The sequence below is a fragment of the Mercenaria mercenaria genome, unplaced genomic scaffold, assembly GCF_021730395.1.
Source record: "Mercenaria mercenaria strain notata unplaced genomic scaffold, MADL_Memer_1 contig_3527, whole genome shotgun sequence".
Taxonomy (NCBI): Eukaryota; Metazoa; Mollusca; class Bivalvia; order Venerida; family Veneridae; genus Mercenaria; species Mercenaria mercenaria.
Genome location: NW_026461674.1, coordinates 16081 through 37560, shown reverse-complemented (window position 1 = coordinate 37560; position 21480 = coordinate 16081). Strand labels below are relative to the sequence as shown.

Genomic DNA, 21480 nt, shown 5'->3' with positions numbered 1-21480 from the left:
CTTGCAAAAAGCAAGATGGAGTTATGTTTCTTGATGTACAGGGTCTGCTTATGATGGTGAACAAGTATTCGAAGTTTCAAAGCAATAGCTTTGATAGTTTAGGAGAAAAGTTGACCTAAACATAAAACTTAACCAAGAAATCTGATATTTTCTAAGTACAAAAGGGGCCATAAATCTTGCAAAAAGCAAGACGGAGTTATGTTTATTGCTATACAGGGTCAGCTTATGATGGTGAACAAGTATTCCAAGTTTCAAAGCAATAGCTTTAATAGTTTAGGAGAAAAGCTGACCTAAACATAAAACTTAACCAGGCAACGCCGACGCAGACGCCGACGCCGACGCCGACGCCGACAACCGCTCAAGTGATGACAATAACTCATCATTTTTTTTCAAAAAATCAGATGAGCTAAAAAGCTACTAAAAATAAGCTATTTATATTAACGTAAAAGGGAAGTAATTAAAAAGAAAATTATTGTAAGTGAACAAAAGAAGGATCTGCCAAATAAATCTGTTGACATAAATGAAATTTCAGATCAGTATCTTCATTAGTTACGGAGATATACCCATTTTAATTTGAAATAAAGGGAGGTAATTTGACATAAAATCAGTCCATAGTTATCTACCCTGATTGTCTCAGTCCAACTAATGACAATAATGAAATTTCAAATAGTCCTATAAGTACTTACTGATATAAATCCATTTCGACTACAATCAGGGGAGGTAATCAGATATAAAATAACTCTGGAATCTACGATTGGATCTGATTTGTCATGGAATCCAAGATTTCTTGTTGTTGAAGATATTTTGGAAGTTTGTATCAAATAAAACCATAAATGAAGTCTCTATATGGCTGCAAAAGCCGAAATAGCCAATTTTGGACCTTTAAGGGGCCATAACTCTGGAACCCATGATGGAATCTGGCCATTTCAAAAAAGGAACCAAGATCTTGTGGTGATACAAGTTGTGTGCAAGTTTGGTAAAAATCAAATCATAAATAAAGTTGCTATTGTGCAGACAAGGTCAAAATAGCAAATTTTGGCCCTTTCAGGGACCATAACTCTGGAACCCATAATGGGATCTGGCCAGTTCAAGAAAGGAACCAAGATCTTATGGTGATACAAGTTGTGTGCAAGTTTGGTTAAAATAAAATCATAAATGAAACCACTATCGTGCAGACAAGAAATTGTGGACGGACGACGGACGAAGGGCGATCACAAAAGCTCACCCTGACACTACGTGACAGGTGAGCTAAAAAAAACTTAACCAAAAACTGCTAAACCGAAAAAGGGGCATAATTTTGAAAACTAGAAATGTGTCCATGGGACACAGATGCCCCCACTACATGACATTAAAATGACAAATTTTTTCCCAGGTCAGGGGCCATAACTCCTACAATACTGAATGAATCCGGACGCGAAACTCCAGGTGCACAACTGCACATGCTGACCAACATTCCTGTAAACTTTGGTGACTCTAGGTCAAATACTTTTGGAGCTACGCACAACACAACATTAAAATGACCAATTTTTAACTAAGTCAGGGGCCATAACTCCTACACGACTGAATGAATCCGGACGCGAAACCCCAGGTGCACAACTGCACATGCAGACCAACATTCCTGTAAACTTTGGTGACTCTAGGTCAAATACTTTTGGAGCTACCATGAGTTTAACTAAGTCAGGGGCTATAACTCCTACAAGACTGAATGAATCCGGACGCGAAACCCCAGGTGCACAACTGCACATGCTGACCAACATTCCTGTAAATTTTGGTGACTCTAGGTCAAATACTTTTGGAGCTATGCACGACACAACATTAAAATGACAAATTTTTTACTAGGTCTGGGGCCATAACTCCTACACGACTGGATGAATCCGGACGCGAAACCCCAGGTGCACAACTACACATGCTGACCAACAGTCCTGTAAAGTTTTGTGACTCTAGGTCAAATACTTTTGGAGCTAGGTGCGACACAACATTCTCGGAAGGACGGACGGACGGACGGAAGGACGGACGGACGGACAAGGGAAAATCTATATGACCCCCCCAAAGTGGGGGCATACAAGTTCAAAGTAGAGTTATGGGATCTACACAGTGCATGTCAGATCATGACAGTGAACAAGTGTGTGAAGTTTCAATCCATTCCCATTAGTGGGTACTGAGATACCAGCTTACATACAAAACCTTAACCAAGAATTTCTAAGTCGAAAAAGGGGCATAATTTTGTAAAAAGGCAAAACAGAGTTATGGAACCTGTGCAATGTAGGTCAGTTTATCACAGTGAATAAGTGTGTGAAGTTTCAATCCATTCCCACAAGTGGTTACTGAGATACCAGCTTACATACAAAACCTTAACCAACAATTTCCAAGTCAAAAAGGGGCATAATTTTGTAAAAAAGCAAAATAGAGTTATGGAACCTTTGCAATGTAGGTCAGTTTATCACAGTGAATAAGTGTGTGAAGTTTCAATCCATTCCCACAAGTGGTTACTGAGATACCAGCTTACATACAAAACCTTAACCAAGAATTTCTAAGTCGAAAAAGGGGCATAATTTTGTAAAAAAGCAAAATAGAGTTATGGAACCTTTGCAATGTAGGTCAGTTTATCACAGTAAATAAGTGTGTGAAGTTTCAATCCATTCCCACAAGTGGTTACTGAGATATCAGCTTACATACAAAACCTTAACCAAATCGGGACGCCGACGCATGGGAGAGTCCAATAGCTCTACTATTATTTGAATAGTTGAGCTAAAAATGGTGCCAGAGTTATGCACCTTGTGTCATATGTTGTGGGTGATGATGTTGAACAATTATTTTAAGTTTGAATCAAATCCATTCAGTAATAACAGAGAAAGAGTGAAAGTGCATCAAAACTTTAACCTGAAAATCTAAGTGAAAAGGGGGGATAATTCATGATGTGGATGATGATGAGGAATAAGTATTTCAAGTTTGAATCAAATCCATCAAGTAATTACAGAGATAAGTTGAAAAAAAAGTAAGTGTAAAAAACTTTAACCAAGGTGGGGAAGCAGAAAGACGCCGACGCCGACACCGGGGCGAGTAGGATAGCTCTCCTTATACTTCGTATAGTCGAGCTAAAAATGATAATACACTAGTATAATAAAGCTTTGACGTCGACGTTATTTATAGTATAAGCGACATCAGTCAAATTGTCTTGTTTATATAGTAAAAGAAAGCCGATTTTTTTATGTTTCGACAAGAAAGGTTTACATGTAATAAGAAATTACATTTGTGACTTTCCACATTGAATTTATTAAACGAGTTGAATAAAATTGATAAAATGCTTGGTAGAGCCTCGCATTTTATTATTTTATTCAACTTGTTTATTAAATTCAATATGAAAAGATACTCAAGTAATATCCTCTAAGTAATAAAAAAATACTATATTCTTGCAAAATGACATCGTTTATAAATTTAGAAGAAACTTTTTACATAGCTAAGTCAATAACAAATTTTTAGAATGTTTACATGTACAAAGGCACAAGAATAATTAAGATATGATCCTGCAAGTAATTCAAAGATCTTTTTTTCTAAAACAACAACAACAGAATATGAGCCGCACCATGAGAAAACCAACATAGTGGGTTTGCAACAAGCATGGTTCCGGAGCAGCCTGCGCATTCACGAAGTCTGGTCAGGATCCATGCTGTTCGCTGTTTCTCTAATTGCAATAGACTTTGAAAGGGAACAGCATGGATCCTGACCAGACTGGTCGCAAACCCACTATGTTGGCTTTCTCATGGTGCGCCTCATTTTGTTTTTATACCTTATATATGGAATATATTGTCTGTTTAAACTGAAGTCTACAGAATACAATACACTAACTGAAGCTGCTTGCCAGTAAGTCACCAGTACATAGTCATCAGTACATAGTTTGTGCTATATAACCGTTCAATATTAAGAAATTTAATTCTGTAATCTAACTGGATGAAAACTGAATGAAAGAGTTTCATCTTCAACAGAATGCCTATTGACACCTGAAATATGACCTATTAATTACCACATATCTAAATGAATTCGGATTTATTTTGGAAATGATTCTAAGCAGTCAGCATGACAAAAAATTTGTATTATACAGTTATTAACTTGAGGTCAATATGTGTTTTTACGGACCTGTAAAAATGATATTGACAGATGCAGTCCCAGGTCAATATTATTTTTACAGGTCCGTAAAAACACATATTGACCTCAACATAAGCCTATAATTGTTATATTATATGCCCTTCTTAAATGCATTCATCTAACAGGCCCATATTTCAAACATATAAAAAAAATGATATCACAAGAGTTATTATCACTTTTGCAGGTCAATATCACTTTTTGTGGACTGGCTTTTGCACTCATTTCGACCAATCAAATGAGTGCATTTGAGAAGGGTATATAATATTCAGTTTTATTTCTAAATGTTGGACTTATCAGCCTAGTACACATGTTGAATAATAAAGACCGGTTACAGTTTTGTAGTAGCAATTTATATTTAAGGAGTCATATAACAATGAAAACTTTTGCCCTTAGGCCTAAAGGGTTGAGAGCAGCTTGAACACTTTTGGCTTCATTGTCCAGCAAGCCATTCAGTTAGTTTCTTTAAGAAATATTACATGCATCAGAAATAAATTTACATAACTTTTTCACATTCTGGTTTTAGCTGTTGAAATAATGCTCAGAAGAGTTGTGTAATAGTGCGTGTGGGTTTGAGATGAATTTATAAATTTAGAATGCATTTTGTTCAAAGTGACATAATTTACCTGGGAACTAAATGATGTTCCATCAAAGCATGCTCATTTTTTGTCCAGAGTGTGGACAGCCATTTCTTGCCCTGCCTTCTTTATCTGAAATATTCAAAGTTTATGAAGCTGAAAGATGAACAAATTATATGTTTTCTAGTACAGTCTGGTTACTGTCCTAGAGACCAAAAGCAAAACCAATGGAAAATACTGTGGATAAAATTACAAATTCTGTAATCTGATTGGTTGAAAACTGAATGAAAGGGTTTCATCTCCAACAGAATGACTACTGACACCTGAATTTAGTGAAATATGACCTATTACCAAATATCTAAATGAATTCAGGTTTATTTCAGAAATGATTCTATAAGCAGTCGGCATGACAAAAAATCTATTTTAGTTTATTTCTAAATTTTGAACTTATTATCTTAGTACACATGATGAAGAATATAGACTGGTGGTTAAATAGCACAAACTATCATACTACAGACTAGCAATTTATATTTAAGGAGTCATGTAACATTTACAATTTGAAAATTATTGCCCTAGGCCTAAAGGAACGAGAGCAACACTTTTGACTTCATTGTCAAGCAAGCCCTTCAGTAAGTTTCTTTAAGAAATACTACATGCACTAGAAATAAATTTTCATAACTTTTTCACATTCTGATTTTAGCCCTTGAAATACTATGTTCAGAACAGTTGCGAAATAAGTGTGTCTGGGTTACAGATGAATTTATAAATCAAGAATGCAATTTTGTTCAAATTGACTAAATATACCTGGAAACTAAATCATAGTAAATAATGTACATTCCATCAATGCATGCTTATTTCTTGCCCAGAGTGTGGACAGCCATTTCTTGCCCTGCTTTCTTTAAAGCGACATGTCTCCAGATTGTTGGACAACAAAACAATTTTTTTTAGATATCTTGAAATAAATGCTATATTTCTTAACAAAGCTTTAAAACTTAATTAATTGCCGACAAACTTTATGTTAAGGAAACACATGAGAATTTGCTTTTTTTACTACTTTTTACGATGAAAATTGAAAAGCGTTTGTCACGCTTTTACTTCGGGTAAACTGTCTCAATTATAAATATCTTATTTTGAAATCATTATTCACTACTTCAGCTATAGGGCGCACGCTATTGGTTACGACGACAGAAAAGTGTCTTTATTATTGCGGCGGGTCAGGGTTCGATTCCTGACGCGGTCATCCTTTTTTTTTTATATAGAATTTTTAAAGTATTTTAGAAACAAAAATTCATATTCTAATGTTCATAATATGACCAAAGCTTCAATTTGAAAGAAATATTACTTTTTAGCATAAATTACCTTAGTCAAATCATTTTATTTTGTGTGAATATTTACAGCTGTACAGTACAGTATCTATATAATATTCATGTTCAAACATACGTCACACTCTTGTCACTTTAGTAGAGCTATATTTGCCAATAATTTTCGAAGGTGATATGCATTTGAATCCAACTAAAAACTCCGCACCCCACTACAGTAACTCACTTACTGAATCCACCCCTACTGGTCGCTGGTGCATTTCTGGGTGGGTGGAGAGTGATTAATTTTGAGCCCAGATAACACAAGGAATAAATGATGCAATACATGTAATCATATAAAACAAGTAACTGTAGTGTAGATGAAACATACCTCAAGATGTAATTTGTTAAATGTCCAGCGTTGAAACTGAATAGATCTACATGTATCATTTTGTTTGACGCTGTCGATAAGCAACACTATCTCCGACCCATTGTAAAACAGTCTATGATTGGACGATGTAGCTTATACTGCGTCACAGTAAATTCACAGTATTGGAAGGTGTATTACAAAATCACTTATCAGTTGGGCTAACTTTTTCGTAATTTATAGCGGAAAATCACTGAAAAGCGCAAGATACATCGGCGCCGCCACTTTATTTTTGCACTAGTTTTTGTCTTAAGACAAAAGATAAAAGTTAACTGAGGCACCCCTAGGAATAGTCCTAATTTTAGTCTTAATTTCACACATAGTGCGCATTAAGATTTTTCTTGAAATGCAGTTTTCACCTAGTTTTGCACTTAGGAGTAAAAACAGACTTAAGATTCTTTAAGAAACGCACCCTGACCTTCAGGCTAGGGTTCGTGGTGTTGCGCAAGACAGGTCATCTCATCATGGGGAACATTTCTGCCAAGTAATTTTAAAATCCCTTGATGGATGATAGAGTTCTGGAAGAGATAGAAAAAAAAACTACTAACTTTTGACCTCCAATTGCGATCTTGACCTTTGAGCTAGGAGTCCGAGTTTTGCGCACGATACGTTATCTCATAATGGGGAACATTTGTGCTTAGTAATATTAACATCCCTTCATGGACGGCAGTGTTTTGGACCGGACAGAAAAAAAGCGCTGTAGACCTTTGACCTCCAATTCTGACTTTGACCTTTGAGCCAGGGGTCCGGGATTTGGGCAAGACATGTCGTCTCATCATGGTTAACATTTGTGCCAAGTGATATTAAAATCCCTTAATGAATGACAGAGTTATGGACTGGACAGAAAACAGACCCTGTTCATGCCATGTTAATATTTGACTTCCAAGTTTGACCTTGACCTTTAAGCTAGGGTTCTGAAAGTTGTGCATGACACATTGTCTTATTAAGAGGTACCTTTGTGCCAAGTAATATTAAAATCCCTGCATGGATGGCAGAGTAATGGACCCGACAGGAAAACCTGTTGACTTTTGACCTCCAGTTGTGACTAGGGGTCCAGATATTGCGCATGACATGTTGTCTCATTATGAGGAACATTTGTGCCAAGTAATATTAAAATCCTTTCACGGATGACAGAGTTATGGACCGGACAGGAAAACAGCCCTATTGACCTTTGACCTCCAATTGTGACTATGGGTCCGGGTATTGCGCATGACACGTCTCATCATGGGAAATATTTGTGCCATGTGATATTAAATCCATTGATGAATGACAGCATTATGTACTGGACTCAAAACAGACCCTGTTCATGCCATGTTAACACCGGACTGCCAAGTATGACCTTGACCTTTGCGCTAGGGGTCTGAAACTTGCGCATGACACATCGTCTTATTATGAGGTTCATTTGTGCCAAGTAATATTAAAATCCCTTTATGGATGGCAGTTATGGACTAGACAGGAAAACAGCCCTGTTGACTTTTGACCTCCAATTGTAACTATGGGTCCGGGGTCATCTCATTATGAGAAACATTTGTGCCAAATAATACTAAAATCCCTCCACAGATAACAGAGTGATGGACTGGACAAAATTATGGACAGACGGACAGAAGGAATGACAGAATGACAGAAAAGCACATTCCTTTATAGTCCCCGAAACTGGTTTTCAACCAGTATGGGACTAATAATTTCGTTGAGACAGAACATTTTGTAAATTTTTTGCTTACGATTTCAATAATCAGCTGTAAATCTACTTTTTATGCTTTATTTAAAGCATTTTAAATGGACCAAAATGTACAAAATACCTTTACAATAATTGTATTGTCTTTGGTACCCTTAGAATCGACGAAATAAATCTTTGTCGAGCTGTCACCTATATTGACAAAACCTTTGTTGTAGAACCTGAAATAATTATTTACTGCATAGTTACATTTGTCAACTTTAAACAGAAAATAGTTCATTTAATGACATCAATTAAACATGTCAAGCCACTGTCATCACTTTACATATTTATAATATATACTTCATCATTCATAATTAGATTGTTTTCAATATTGTCCGCCATAGCATCTCTGTGATTTACAATGTAATTAAATCTGTAACGATCTAAATAAATACCGTTCAAACCAAATCCTCCACCAGAGTAAAAAAGTCAGTTAACATACCTTTTTACAAAACATCTTCCAACAGTCTGAGGATCCATATCAGATGTTTTCAATATTTCCTGAAAAATAGATACTCTGCAAACTGTGTAATAATGTGCAAAGCGTGTCCATTCAACCATGCAGCAGTAAGAAATTAAAACAAGAGGATCATAATGACCCTGGATCGCTCACTTGAGTAATATGTATCGAATGTCAAACTGATGCTAAAATACTAGAGCTGCTTTTGAGAAAATCGCATGTCTCCCACAACTGCCTAATCATCTAAATAGTAAGTCAGTCTTTATATACCATTTACTCACTACAAATATACCTTTGAAGAGAAAAAATGCTGACTTTGGGTAATTCAAGGGCCATAATTCTGAAGTGCCTTGGGCGATTTGGCTATTTAATGAACCTTGAAGAAGAGTTATGGTCAAAAACATTTGATTCAAGTTTGGTGAAGATCGGATGAGAAATGTTCAACTTAGAGGCCTATTTTCAGACATTCAAGGGCAATAATTCCAAAGTGCCTTGGCCGATTTGGCTATAATCAAGCTTGGCTGAGGATTTATAGTCAAACACATTTTGTTCAAGTTTGGTGAAGATCAGATGTGAAATGTTCAACTTAGTGTGCGGAAAAGAGTTATAACAGGGTCATAATTACCCTCGATCGCTCATGTGAGTAGTATCAGCTTCATGTTTCAAATACCAAATTGATGCTAAAATATCAAGAAAGTAGGTCAGTAGGTCACATTATGATTCATGGTCACTGAAAGTCAGTTTAAAGATCAGTGTGCAAAACTGTACATGTCATCACAATTTCAAGGCTGTACCTTAAAAAACAACAAAGTAGGTCAGTAGGTCAAGATTGTAGTTAGGTGACCCTTATCACTTCAGGTAATTATTAAACAGTCTAGGAAATATGATCTGATAAGTTTTCAAGTATTTTTTCCTTTTTTTTTTCCATTTAACAAGTGACCCTGGTGGCTGGGCCTCTTTTCACCCCAGGGGCATAATTTGAACAAACTTGTTAGAAATCCACTAGGAAATGCTATATACCAAATATCAAAGGCCTAGGCCTTGAACTTCCAGACAAGAAGATGTTTCAAGTTTCTTCCCTGTATAAGTCTATGTAAAACTAGGGACTTCCAGGGCAGGGCCTCTTTTCACCACAGGGGCATAATTTGCATAATTTTGGTAGAGAACCATTAGGCAATGCAACATACCAAATATCAAAAGCCTAGGCCTTGCAGTTTCGGGCAAGAAGATTTTTGAAGTTTTTTCCTATATAAGTCAATGTAAAATTTGGGACCCCTGGGGTGGGGCCTCTTTTAACCCCAGGGTAACAATTTGAACAATTTTGGTAAAGGACCGTAAGGCAATGCTACATACCAAATATCAAAGGCCAAGGTCTAGTGGTTTCAGACAAGAAGATTTTTAAAGTATTTTCCTATTCAAGTATATGTAAACCTTGGGACCCCCGGGGTGGGGACTCTTTTCACCCCTGAGGCATAATTTGAACACTTTTCATAGAGGACCATTAGATGATATCACAAACCAAATATCAAGGCTCTTAGTGCCTTGCAGTTTTGGACAAAAAGATTTTTAAAGTTTTTTCCTATAAAAATATATGTAAAACTTAGGTCCCCTGGGTGGGGGCCTCTCTTCACTCAAGGGGCATAATTTGAACAATTATCATAGAGGACCTCCGATCATTAGATGATGTGACATGCCAAATATCAAGGCTCTACATCTTGCGGTTTGGACTAGAAGATTTTTCCTTTCGGTTGAGTTCTTCGTGGAATTCAATTTTTTGTATAATTTTGAAGGATCATATATGTAAAGTTTGGTGTAAATCTGCCCAGTGATTTTCAAGAAGATTTTTTTAGAAGATGTTGACGGACGGAGGACTGAAGACGGACACTGAGAGATCACAAAAGCTCACCGTGAGCCTTTGGCTCAGGTGACCTAAAACGGCTGATTTTTGGTAATTCAAGGGCAATAACTCCAAAGTGCCTGGGCCGATTTGACTAGTTATCGAACTTGACTGAGGACTTACAGTCAAACACATTTTGTTCAAGTCCGGTGAAGATCAGATGAGAAATGTTCGACTTAGAGTGTGAAAAAGATTTGTGACAGACTGGAGTAAATCAGTATGTCTCCCACACCACTGTGTGGTGGGAGACATAATAACATGCATGTATGTCAATCAGTTCTGTGATGTCAACTTGGGATCTCATGTATTATGCAATGACATTTTATAAATTAGTCTTTTCCACTTAATAAGACATTTTTTTCGTAAGAGTTTGTAACCTAGAACAAGAGGGCCATGATGGCCCTGTATCGCTCACCTGAGTACCATTGCTCAAAATGATATGATCAAGTTTTGACATAGAACACATAGGCATACACATTAAATATCATCAGGATGACCATTTTCTTAAAAGTCTCTTTTGACCTAGTCAGGGCCAATTTCCATACCAAGTTTGAGGGTCCTAGGCTCAAATGCTGCATTTTTGTACTAACATGACTATACCTCAACCTTGAAAACTTAAATAACATTTAAAACAAATCTCATTAGATGCTGCTGAGATATATTCATTTACATAAAACAAGAGGGCCATGATGGCCCTAAATTTATGCTCACCAGAGTTGTTCTGGTTTTTGACCCCACATGACCAAGAGTAGAACTTGACCTAAAGATCATCAAGAAAAACATTCTGACTAAATTTCATAAAGATTTGATTACAACTGTAGCCTCTAGAGTATTCACAAGCTTTTCCTTTGATTTGACCGGTGACCTAGTTTTTGACCCCACATGACCCAAATTTGAACTTGACCTATAGATTATCAAAAAAAAACTGTTCTGACTAAATCTCATCAGTTTCAAACTTAAATTGTGGTCTCTAGAGTGTTGAAAAGATTTTCCTTTCATCTGGCCTAGTGACCTAGTTTTTGACCCCACATGACCCAGATTCAAACTTGACCTAGAAATGATTAAGACAAACATTCTGATGCAGTTTCATAAAGATTGAGTCACAAATATGCCTCTAAAGTGTTCACAAGCTCTTCCTTTGATCTGACCAGATGACCTAGTTTTTGATCCCACATGACCCAGATTCAAACTTGACCTAGAAATCATCAAGCCAAACTTTCTGATTAAGTTTCATAAATATTGGGTCACAACTGTGGCATCTAGAGTGTTCACAAGCTTTTCCTTTGATCTGACCAGGTGACCTAGTTTTTAATCCAACATGACCCAGTTTGGAACTTGACCTAGAGATCATCAAGACTAACATTCTGACCAAGTTTCATAAAGATTGGGCCACAAATGTGGTCTCTAGTGTTCACAAGCTTTTCCATTGATCTGACCTACTGACCTAGTTTTTGACCCAACATGACCCAGTTTCAAACCTGACCTAGAGATCATCAATACTAACATTCTGATCAAGTTTCATAAAGATTGGGTCACAAATGTGATCTCTAGAGTGTTCACAAGCTATTCCTTTGATCTGATTTACTGACCTAGTTTTTGACCCCACATGACCCAGTTTCGAACTTAACCTCGAGATCATCAAGACAAATGTTCTGACCAAGTTTCATAAAGATTAGGTCACAAATGTGGTCTCTAGAGTGTTCAAAAGCTTTTCCTTTGATCTGACCTACCGACCCAACATGACCCAGTTTCGAAACTGACCTAGAGGTAATCAAGACTAAAATTCTGACCATATTACAAAAAGATTGGATCAAAAATGTGGTCTCTAGAGTGTTCACAAGCTTTTCCTTTGATCTGACCTACTGACCTAGTTTTTGACCCAACATGACCCAGTTTCAAACATGACCTAGAGATCATCAAGACTAACATTCTGACCAAGTTTCATAAAGTTTGAGTCACAAATGTGGTCTCTACAGTGTTCACAAGCTTTTCCTTTGATCTGACCTTCTGACCTAGTTTTTGACCCAACATGACCCAGTTTCAAACTTGACCTACAGATAATCAAGACTAACATTCTGACCAAGTTTCATAAAGATTGGGTCACAAATGTGGCCTCTAGAGTGTTCACAAGGCAAATGTTGACGCACGACGGACGACTGACGATGGACGCCGGACAGTGACCAGTCACAATAGTTCACCTTGAGCACTTTGTGCTCTGGTGAGCTGAAAACGGGAGGTACTTTGTCATAAATTCAGTCAAAAGTAATCTTCCCTGATTGTCCAAGTCCACCTGATGGCAAAATAACATTTCAAATCAGTATCTTCATTAGTTATGGAGATATACCCATTTTAATTTGAAAAAAAGGAGGTAATTTGACATATAATCAGTCCATAGTTATCTACCCTGATTGTCTCAGTCCAACTAATGACAATAATGAAATTTCAAATAAGAACTATAAGTACTTACTGATATAAATTCATTTTTATTACAATCAGGGGAGGTAATCAGATATAAAATAACTCTGGAACCTAAGAATGGATCTGACAGATTCATCATGGAATCCAAGATTTATTGTTCTTGAAGATATTTTGTAAGTTTGTATCAAATCAAACAATAAATGAAGTCTCTTTATGGCTGCAAAAGCCAAAACAGCAAATTTTGGACCTTTACGGGGTCATAACTCTCGAACCCATGAAGGAATCTGGCCAGTTTAAGAAAGGAGCCAAGATCTTGTGGTGATAGAAGTTGTGTGCAAGTTTGGTTAAAATCAAATCATAAACGAAGCTGCTATTGTGCAGACAAGGTCAAAGTAGCTAATTTTGGCCCTTTCAGGGGTCATAACTCTGGAAGCCATTAAGGGATTTGGCCGGTTCAAGAAAGGAACCAAGATCTTATGGCGACACAAGTTTTGTGCAAGTTTGATTAAATTCAAATCATAAATGAAGCTGCTATTGTGCAGACATCGGTCAAAATAGCTAATTCTGGCCCTTTCAGGGGCCATAACTCTGGAATCCATAATGGAATCTGGCCAGTTGAAGAAAGGAGTCAAGATCTTTATATGCTGATACAAGTTGTGTGCAAGTTTGCTTAAAATCAAATCATAAATGAAGCTGCTATTGTGCAGACAAGGTCAAAATAGCTAATTCTGGCCCTTTCAGAGACCATAACTCTGAAACCTATAATGGGATCTGACCAGATCAAAAAAAGAACCAAGATCTTATGGTGATACAAGTTGTGTGCAAGTTTAGTTAAAATAAAATCATAAATGAAACCACTATCAGGCAAACAAGAAAGTGTTGACACACGGACGGACAGATGCACAGACAGACTGAGGACAGACGACAGACGAAGGTGACCACAAAAGCTCATCGTGTCACTATCTGACAGGTAAACTAAAAACATGGAAGGAAGAAAAAAATATTACCACAAAATTTAGAAAAACTAGATGCTTTTGAGAAAAGCGCATATCTCCCACAACTGCCCAATGAAAAATGACTAGTTTTCTCTGGATGGTTTAGACGAATGGATCCAATCAGTAATTCAAGGGCCATAATTCAAACAAGAGGGCCATGATGGCCCTATATCGCTCATCTGAGTTAAACTGCTTGCTTGAACAAATTTCTTTGCTAAAGCTTCAAAAAACAAGAAAGTAAGTCAGTAGGTCATATTCATGGTCACTGAAAGTCAGTTTTAAGATTGGTGTCCAAAACTGTACATGTCATCCAAATTTCAAGGCTGTATCTATAAAAACAAGAAATTAGGTCAGTAGGTCACGGTCACAGTCCGGCGACACCTTATCACTTGGGGTCATCTGGTTAATATAATCCAACAGTTTAGGAAATATGATCTGATAATTTTTGAAGTATTTTCCTATATAACTCATATATCAAGTGACCCCTGGAGCGGAGCCTCTTTTCAATCCAGGGGCATAATTCAAACAATCTTGTTAGAGATCAACTAGGCAATGATACATACAGAATATCAAAGTCATAGGCTCAACTTTAAGACAAGAAATTTTTTTAAGATTTTCCTATTTAAGTCTATGTAAAACTTGGGACCCCCAGGGCAGGGCCTCTTTTCAACTCAGGGGTCATAATTTGAATAATCTTGGTAGAGGACCACTAGGCAATGCAACATACCAAATATCAAAAGCCTATGCCTTGTGGTTTCAGACAAGAAGATTTTTAAAGTTTTTTCCTATTAAGGGACCCCAGTGGTAGGGCCTCTTTTAACCACAGTGTAATAATTTGAACAATCCTGGTGGAGAACCACGAGGCAATGCTACATACCAAAATATAATAAGCCTAGGTCTTGTGGTTTCAGACAAGAAGATTTTTAAAGTTTTTTCCTATACAAGTCTAAATAAACCATGTGATCCCCCTGGGCGGGGCAAAATTTCAACCTATGGGGGTCATTTGAACAATTTTGGTAGAGGCCCACTATATGATGCTACATACCAAATATCAAAGCCCTAGGCCCTTTTGTTTTTGACAAGAAGATTTTCAAAGTTTTTCCCTATATAAGTCTATAGAAACAATGTGACCCCCAGGGCGGGGCCATACTGTATCCTAGGGGGATAATTTGAATACTCTTGGTAGAGGCCCGCTAGATGATGTGCTACACTACAAATATGAAAGCCCTAGGCCTTATGGTTTTGGACAAGAAAATTTTCATAGTTTTTCCCTATATATAAGTCTATATAAACCATGTGTCCCCCGGGTTGGGGCCATATTTGACTCTAGGGGAATAGTTTGAACAAACTTTGTAGAGACCCACTAGATGATGCTACATACTCAATATCAAAGCCCTAGAAGATTTTCCTTTCAGTTGCCATGGCAACCAGAGTTCTGAATGGAATTAAATTCTTTGAACAACTTTTAAAGAAGACCATCCAAGGAACATCCCTGTGAAGTTTCATCAAAATTGGCTTGGTGGTTTAGGAGCAGATGTTGTTTTAAAGGAAAGTGTGGACGGACGGACGCCGGACGGACAAACGACGGAAAGTGAGCAATTACAATAGCTCACCCTGAGCCTTTGGCTCAGATACGCTTAACAAGAGGGTCATGATGACCCTGGATCGCTCACCTGAGTAATATGAGCTACATGTTTCAAATGTCAAACTGATGATAAAATATTAAGAATGTCAGTAGGTCATATTCATGGTCAATGAAATTCAGTTTTACGATTTGTGTGCAAAACTGTGTATGTCATCAAAATTTCAAGGCTGTATCTTAAAAAAACAAGAAAGTAGGTCAGTAGGTCAAGGTCACAGTCAAGTGACATCATATTACTTGGGGTCATCTGGTAATTATAATTAAACAGTCCTGGAAATAGGATCAGATGATTTTTTAAGTATTTTTCCTAAATAACTCGCATAATAACTAAGTGGCCCCAGGGAGGGGCCTCTTTAAACCCCAGGGGCATAATTTGAACAATTTTAGCAGAGGACTACTAGACAATGCACCATACCAAATATCAAAAGCCTAGGTCGTATGGCTTCAGACGAGAAGATTTTTAAAGCTTTTTCCTATATAAGTCTATATAAAACTTGGGACCCCCAGGGCAGGGCCTCTTTTCACCCAAAGGGTACAATTTGAACAATTTTGGTTGAGGACCATAAGAAAATGCTACAAACCAAATATCAAAGGTCTAAGTGTTGTGGTTTCAGACAAGAAGATTTTTAAACTTTTTTCCTATATTTAAGTCTATGTAAAACTTAAGACCCCCGGGGCGGGGCCATATTTGACCCTAGGGGGATAATTTGAACAATCTTGGTAGAGGACCACTAGATGATGCTACATACTAAATATCAAAGCCCTAGGCCATGTGGTTTTAGACAAGAAGATTTTCAAATTTTCCCTATTTAAGTCTATATAAACCATGTGACCCCCGGGGCAGGGCCATATTTGACCCTAGGGGGATAATTTGAACAATTTCTTAGAGGACCACTAGATGATGCTACACACCAGATATCAAAGCCCTAGGCCCTGTGGTTTTGGACAATAAGATTTTTAAAGTTTTTCCTTTTGGATGCCATGGCAATCAGAGTTCTGCATGGAATTCAATTCTTTGAACAAATTTGAAAGGGGACTACCCATTCCTGTGAAGTTTGGTGTAATTCTGTCCAGTGGTTTTCAAGAAGATTTTTTTAGAAAGTGTTGACGGACGCACAATGGAAGACGGACGACTGACGACGGACATCGAGTGGTCACAAAAGCTCACCTTGAGCCTTTGGCTCAGGTGAGCTGAAAAGCCTAAGCGGATTTGACTAGTTATCGAACTTGGCTGAGGTTTTGGTCAAACACATTTTCTTCAAGTTTGGTGAATATCTGATGAGAAATGTTCGACTTAAGAGTGCAGACAAGCTTTGTGACAGACACACACACATACACACACAGACAGACACACAGACTGCAGTAAATCAATATGGAGTGGTGTGGGAGGAGACTTAAATATATTCATGCAAATATGGGCATTTTTAAGGCTATAAAGACGTTTTTTCAAATTTTGAGCCTGAAAAACAAACTGATACCAAAATATGACATTTATCTAAATATTTAACACAAAAACAATCACAACTGACTCCAGTAGTATTTATAGTATAAACTAGAATGTGTTTTTAGGACACAGGGTGTGCCCCCACTGCTACATCTGACACAAATAAGGGGCAATAATTCAAATGTTTGCAGTCTTAAGGGGGTATAGCCTCAACAAACATTTTATGAAAACGATTCATTATTCTAGGCCATATTACTAGTTGAGCTAAGAGCATCAAAAACAAAACTAGAGGGTCATAATGACCCTGAATCGCTCACCTGAGTAATATGAGCCACATGTTTCAAATGACAAACTGATGCTAAAATATTTGAAAGTAGTTTAGTAGGTCACATTCATGGTCACTGACAGACAGTTTTAAGATTGGTGTGCAAAACTGTACACCTCATCCAAATTTCAAGGCTGTATCTTAAAAAACAAGGAAGTAGGTCAGTAGGTCAACGTCACAGTCAAGTGATCCCTAATCTCTTGGGTCATCAGGTAATTATAATTAAACAGTCTATGAAATATGACCTGATAATTTTTGAAGCATTTTTTCTTATGAAACTCATAATTATAACAAGTGAAACCCGGGGCAGGGTCTCTTTACACCCCAGCGGCATAATTTGAAACAAGAGGGTCATGATGACCCTGGATCGCTCACCTGAGTAATATGAGCTACATGTTTCAAATGTCAAACTGATGATAAAATATTAAGAAAGTCAGTAGGTCATATTCATGTTCAATGAAATTCAGTTTTATGTATGTCATCAAAATTTCAAGGCTGTATCTTAAAAAAACAAGAAAGTAGGTCAGTAGGTCAAGGTCACAGTCAAGTGACATCATATTACTTGGGGTCATCAGGTAATTATAATTAAACAGTCCTGGAAATAGGATCATATGATTTTTTAAGTATTTTTCCTAAATAACTCATATAATAAGTAAGTGACCCCAGGGCTGGGCCTCTTTTAACCCCAGGGGCATAATTTGAACAATTTTGGTAGAGAACTACTATACAATGCACCATACCAAATATCGAAAGCCTAGGTCATATGGTTTCTGACCAAGAACATTTTTAAAGCTTTTTTCTATATAAGTCTATATAAAACTTGGGACCCCCAGGGCAGGGCCTCTTTTCACCCAAGGGGTACAATTTGAACAATTTTGGTTGAGGACCATAAGACAATGCTACAAACCAAATATCAAAGGTCTAAGTGTTGTGGTTTCAGACAAGAAGATTTTTAAACTTTTTTTGCTATATAAGTCTATGTAAAACTTGTGACCCCCGGGGCGGGGCCATATTTGACCCTAGGGGGATAATTTGAACAATCTTGGTAGAGGACCACTAGATGATGCTACATACCAAATATCAAAGCCCTAGGCCGTGTGGTTTTGTACAAGAAGATTTTCAAAGTTTTCCCTATATAAGTCTATATAAACCATGTGACCCCCGGGGCGGGGCCATATTTGACCCTAGGGGGATAATTTGAATAATTTTGGTAGAGGACCACTAGATGATGCTACACAAGAGATATCAAAGTCCTAGGCCCTGTGGTTTTGGATAAGAAGATTTTAAAAAAATTTCCTTTTAGTTGCCATGGCAACCAGAGTTCTGCATGGAATTCAATTCTTTGAAAAATTTTGAAAGGTGGCCACCCAAGGATCATTCCTGTGAAGTTTGGTGTAATTTTGCCCAGTGGTTTTCAAGAGAAGATTTTTTTAGGAAATGTTGACGGACGACGCACGCCGCACGACAGATGCCGGACATAGAGCGGTCACAAAAGCTCACCATGAGCCTTTGGCTCAGGTGAGCTAAAAAGCTTGTCAGGCAATGTTACATACCAAATATCAAATGCCTAGGCCTTGAACTTTCAGATAAGAAGATCTTTAATTTTTTTCCTATATAAGTCTATATATGTTAAACTTGGCAGGGCCTCTCTTTACCCTGGGGACATAATTTGAACAACTTTGGTAGAGAAACACTAGGAAAGGCAACATACTTAATATCAAAAGCCTAGGCCTTGCAGTTTCATGCAAGAAGATTTTTAAAGTTTTTTTTCGTATATAAATCTTTGTAAAACATGAGATACCCCCGGGGCAGGACCTCTTTTCACCCCAGTGGCATAATTTGAACAATTTTGGTAGAGGATCACAAGGCAATGCTACATATAAAATATCAAAGGCATAGGTCATGTGATTTTAGACAAGAAGATTTTTTAAGTTTTTTACTATACAACTCTATGTAAAACTTGTGACCCCCGTTGCGGGGCCTCTTTTCATCCCAGGGACATAATTTGAACAATTTTGGTAGAGGACCAAAAGGCATTGCTACATACAAAATATCAAAGGCCTAGGTCATGTGGTTTTAGACAAGAAGATTTTTAATTTTTTTTACTATATAAGTCTATGTAAAACTTGTAACCCCCGGGGCGGGGCCTCTTTTCACCCCAGGGGCATAATTTGAACATTCTTGATAGAGAACCATAAGATGATGTCACATGCTAAATATCAAGGCTCTACGCCTTGTGGTTTTGGACAAGGAGATTTTTAAAGTTTTTCTTTTCAGTTGCCATGGCAACCAGAGTTCTGCATCGAACTAAATTCTTTGAACAATTTTGAAAGCGGACCACCCAAGGATCATCCCTGTGAAGATTAGTGTAATTCTACCCAGTGGTTTTCAAGAAAAAGATTTTTTTAGAAAATGTTGACGGACACACGACTGACGACGCACGACGGACATTGAGCGGTCACAAAAGCTCACCATGAGCCTTTGGCTAAGGTGAGCTAAAAATCCACTATTTTGGCTATTTCAAGGGTCATAACTCTGTAATAAGCCCTAAGATTCTCAAAAAGAATGCCAAGTGTGCAAGGTCACATCATGATAAGACTCAAGCAAGGTTTCATGAATTAAAATCAAATACTTTTTTAGCTAGGCACATTATTAGGTGAAAATGTGCATTTTTAACTGTTTCAGGAGCCATAACTTTAAATACAGGAGGTGGAGCCAGCCAAACAAGAGCTGTCTGATGACAGCGCGCTTGATTATTCGAAGAATTGACTGAAGAATGGGGTCAAAATATTTCCACGGATATTCAGACAAAAGAAATAAATAGATTAGACAAACAATGTTCCTGTATTACTTTGATTTCGATAAGTCTTGCACTAAATGGCAATATATGAGCCCATTTCAAAGTCAAAAAAGGGCCATAATTCAGTCAAAATAGTTATGTACTCTTGCATACAGATGTAAATCATAATGATAAGCAAGTGTTCAAAGTTTAAAAAGCCATATGTCAAATAGTTTTGACAAAACATGGACTTGTATGACATTCTGGGTCAAGTGGTTCTCAAGTTACTGACCGGAAATGGTTTTCAATGTTCAGGCCCCTGTGACCTTGACCTTTAATGGAGTGACCCCAAAATCGATAGGGGTCATCTACTCTGCATGACCAATCATCCTATGAAGTTTCATCATTCTGGGTCAAGTGGTTCTCTAGTTATTGATCAGAAATGGTTTTCCATGTTCAGGCCCCTGTGACCTTGACCTCCGATGGAGTGACCCCAAAATCAATAGGGGTCATCTACTCTTCATGACCAATCATCCTATGAAGTTTCAACATTCTGGGTCAAGTGGTTCTCTAGTTATTGATCGGAAATGGTTTTCAATGTTCAGGCCCCTGTGACCTTGACCTTTGACGGAGTGACCCCAAAATCAATAGGGGTCATCTACTCTTCATGACCAATCATCCTATGAAGTTTCAACATTCTGGGTCAAGTGGTTCTCTAGTTATTGGTCGGAAATGGTTTTCCATGTTCAGGCCCCTGTGACCTTGACCTTTGACGGAGTGACCCCAAAAACAATAGGGGTCGTCTACTCCAGCAGCCCTACAACCCTATGAAGTTTGAAGGTTCTAGGTCAAATGGTTCTCCAGTTATTGCTCGGAAATGAAGTGTGACGTACGGACGGACGGACAGGGCAAAAACAATATGTCTCCTGGGGGAGACATAATGATTAAGCAAATGTTGGCGAGTTCGTAGAAACTATAGCGATTTCGTACAAACATAAATTCAGATAAGTGATAAGTGGGTATAAGCATTTTTCCAGAATTCTGCTGATATTTTTCACTGTGTCCTAACCACGAGTGCGACCTATATTTGGCTGATTACAGTAAAAGGTGCACAAATTCATATCATGATAAGGACTCGTGCAAGGTTTAATAAATTTATATGAAATACATTTTGAGTTTCAGCGTCACAAGTTTAAAATGTGCATTTTTGACTATTTCAGGGGCCAAAATTGAAAATTAGGGGTGGACCCAGATGAAAAATAGGCAGTGCACAAGTTCGTATCATGATAACGACTCATGTAAGGTTTAATCAATTTATATTAAACACTTTTTGAGTTAGGTGCGTCACAAGGTGAAAATG

The 21480-nt window shown here is 37.5% G+C and overlaps 1 long non-coding RNA gene across 5 annotated transcripts in view; it reads right to left on the bottom strand.

Annotated features, from left to right (window-relative positions):
* The window catches only part of LOC128553142 (uncharacterized), a 38214-nt gene that overhangs the window by 13356 nt on the left and 3378 nt on the right, over window positions 1-21480 (bottom strand). For 3 of the 5 annotated variants that reach the window (XR_008369272.1, XR_008369268.1, XR_008369269.1), the window contains 3 exons: window positions 8603-8661; window positions 5523-8339; window positions 4767-4850 (listed from right to left, as the gene is read on the bottom strand). This is a non-coding gene — a long non-coding RNA (uncharacterized LOC128553142). The remainder of the gene's footprint in view (window positions 1-4766; window positions 4851-5522; window positions 8340-8602; window positions 8662-21480) is intronic. The other 2 variants (XR_008369270.1, XR_008369271.1) reach the window with 1 other exon arrangement.